We start from the raw sequence: 3,770 nt of genomic DNA, 5'->3' as shown, positions 1-3,770 counted from the left end.
CAATCTGCTAGAACTTCCTACTTGGTGCATTTTTCACATTTAGTTATTTCTATTCATGTATTCTAATATGAAGTCGTCGATCTCTTTTAAAGATGAAAGTTGAAGGTTTAGAATTATTCTTTTAGTAAGTTTCAAATTCTCTTACTAACTTTAAAAAATATTAACAATTGTAATGATATTGAAACACTTTAATATTGATATTCATTATGTATATAAAATTCTTATATAATTAAACAACAACAAAATTATGAGGTCAATTGGGGCACAAGACATGGAGTTCTAACATATAGTACATAGGAATGTCTACACAAGTGTGTACCTTAAATATTATAAATAGAAAAATTCTATTGACACACCAACTTTTACTTATAACACACCAATATATTTGTAAATACCTCTTTAAATTTAAAAGGATTAATATGCTGTAAGTAAAAGACAGTGCGCTAATAGAATCTCTCTATAAATATTTCTTTAATAAAATAATATTTGTAATGATAGATATTTCTATATATATATATAATATTTTTTAAAGCTCGTTTTTGTTGTTGAATTATATTTTTCTTTTAATCAAAGGCATGTAATAATGAATTTTCCCGACATTATAAACATGAAAATTTCTAGTGACAACACTAATTGAAGTCCATCAAAAGACAATTAGGGTTACCATCTAAATCTCAGAGGCTAGGTCAAAAGTTTGACTATGGATTCAATCATTTCTTTGGACTGTTGTCTTTGACATGTGTAAACTGGCATTACAGTCAAGCCATGGAATTGCACAGCTAATGGCTAACAAGATCATTGTTGCCCTTTTTATTTTTATTTTTTATAATCACAATGTATTGGATTTGTATGTTTGCATTAAAAAATTTACCCTCTAAAAGTGTCATTTTCTTTTTCTCCCACAAGATCAACTATATTGCTTGAGAACATTACTAAAAAATGTTTCTATTTTAGTGATAGGGAGCAATTTGCAAGCCTAGGTTGTCGGTGAGAAATCAAACATTGAATTCTTAACCTCTATTGCCATGAGATGTAATAGTGCAAAATACTAGAATTAATAAATACAAAAAATAGTAAAAATGTAATATTTCAAAATTTATAGATTCTTGTAGTAATTAAATGATAATTCATGTGCAAAACATGTGCATTTTATTAGTGATTAAAAAAAAAAAAGGGAAATTTATTGACACAATACCAAACTCCAAGGGTCGGGCTAAATCTAAGAAAAAAAATTAAAATTTTCTTTTAAAGGGCACTCTTGGTTCGTGCGTATTCTCTGGCAAGTTTGTGTCCTCCGATGAACCAATGCACGACTACACAAGACGCTGGTCTCTTCTCAGATCTTCTTCTTCTTATTGTCTCTCTCTGGTTTTCTCCCCTTTCGATATCTCTTTATTTATTTTTTTTCTCTCTCTTTATTTTTCTCCTCCTCATCCTTCCTTCTTCAATCTCTCCCTTTTTTGTTTTCTTGTTGTTCCCTCTTTCTTTCCTCTTTTTCTCCTCTGATCTCTTTCTTTCTTCTCTCTTTGATCACTATCGAATTTCATGGAGTCGCTGGTGAATGAGAGTAGTGCAAGGGGTGTCATTCGACATAGAGTGCCACAACAATTTTTTGATTTTTAGAGGTGCCCCTCTAAAAAAATATGAGAGCCCATACAAGTCCTTGGCATGTCAATAAAATTTTCCTAAAAATGTAAATAAAAAAAATTGATATCTGATTAACCATTTTACTAAACTAGCAACAACCGCAAATATACTAATTCAAAAACCAATGTATGGTGCTACAGTCATATTGCATCCCCAAAATCTTATCCTTCTTTTGTTTTTACCGTTGGATCATGGAAGGCTACTCCTTATTTTTCTAGCTTATTGGATTTAAATCTCTCTTATTTACCATTCGAACTTCTCAACTTGACAAACATTGATCACTAATGTTTGCATAGATCCTCTTTTTGTTGTCAGTGATGAGATTCTCATGATACACCATACTGACCCTCTTGGAAGTGGTTACGAGCCTCGCACATTTTCAACTTTATTTGACTTGATAAAATGACCATAATAATTAATAAGTTTAAATGTATTATGAGGGTGTTTTTGGAAAAAAATAAACTGATTTCAACAACCCTTTACTCCACCTCCTTTCATTGCAACAGTAAAAATACTTGGGATTATATTTAGGGTTGGCAATGGGTTGTTGAATTACCCAATTCATTTAACCCAAGTTATTCGGTATAGACAATTTTTTTTATTTTTATTTTTTTTTAAATCCAATTAAGAACTAAGGTAAAATTAATTGTAATTATTTTATTTAAAATTTATTTAGGGTTGGATGCGGATATGCACCATATCCGATCCGAATATCGTTTATCTTAATTTAAAAGGATAAACTCACCATGAGATACAAGTATAACCCAAAATTAGAGTTCCCCTATCCTCCACACAATGTGGTATAACATCCAATTTAAATATCCACTCGAAATTTAGGTAAAAGTTGGATTTTTGTTGTTGTGATGATGGGGGTTTTGAACACGTGAGCCAGACTAGTAGGTGCAAGGCAATTGGCCTCTTAGATCACCATATTTTGCTCAAACCCCCTAGGTACTTGAAACACCTCACAAATCACGCATACCACGTAAGCAATAATTGGTTAGATAAATAATTGCTTACGTATATAATTGACAAAATGGTCGGGTATGTTGGCTCATGAAATATGACTAAAAAAATAACACAAGATCCCAACCATTTAAAAATAATTATTCAGATAAGCATTATTGATATATGATCCCTATAAAATCAGTTTATTTTATTTAGGCCCACTCTTTCCTTCTTTCTTTGTTCTCAAACCATCAACTCTTCTTGTCTAACCCTTATGCTCATAATTTCATATTTGTTGGAAGCAATTAGAGGAAGAACAACAAAAAAAAATTAATACGAAATTCATTTTACTTGATTGATATGAAATCGTTTAGAAATAAGGTAAGCCATTAATTTAACTTGATGCTCATAACAACAATAATAATAATAAAAAAAAAGACCATCAATTTTACATTAATTTAAATTATTCAAGTAAAATTTGAAACACAATGATTATAAGAAAAAAATCTATATCCCTTACCATTTTCTTTTTTAATGATTTAGACATACCCCTTATATTTTACTGAATATTAGAGATATTCCCTTATATTTTAAAAATGATGTCATACATCCCTTAACCTTAATATTTTAAATAGACTAAAGAAAAAAAAATACTTAAACACCTAAAAATTTAATCTCTAATTAAAAGACTATGCTTTTCTTTTTTAAATTAAAATAAGTCGCCTTCAATCTCTCAATTTGATTGTTTTTTCTTCTATAAAATCTAGAGGATTGCAATTACGAATGGCCAATTATTTAATTTAATTGAATTTAAAATTTTAATAATTCAATTAAATTTTAATGCATAAGAAAAAAAACATGATTAATAACACCTACTTTTTGAAATAGTTGTAATGTTAGAACTTCAATTATGGGCCAAAATTTTGAATTAACGAACGTATATTTCAAATGTGACTAAAGTAAATGGAAAATTTGCCGACGATATTACTTGCCGACATTGGCAACGTAGATATTTTAGATTGATTTCCACTTTCGACCTAATAATTCGTGCTGTCTGTCGCCATTCACAGCGACAGTTGTAAGGCGGTATAAAGTTCGCCCATGTGGAGTGACGTTGGGCGCTTACTCATCCACGTGGCGACTCCACATGCTTGCGAGATGTAATACGAAATCGA

Source organism: Akebia trifoliata, chromosome 3 (genome assembly GCF_017979445.1).
Source record: "Akebia trifoliata isolate Shusen 1 chromosome 3, ASM1797944v1, whole genome shotgun sequence".
NCBI classification, from domain to species: Eukaryota; Viridiplantae; Streptophyta; class Magnoliopsida; order Ranunculales; family Lardizabalaceae; genus Akebia; species Akebia trifoliata.
The sequence above is the reverse complement of the archived record's forward strand: the minus strand, read 5'-3'. Positions refer to the sequence as shown.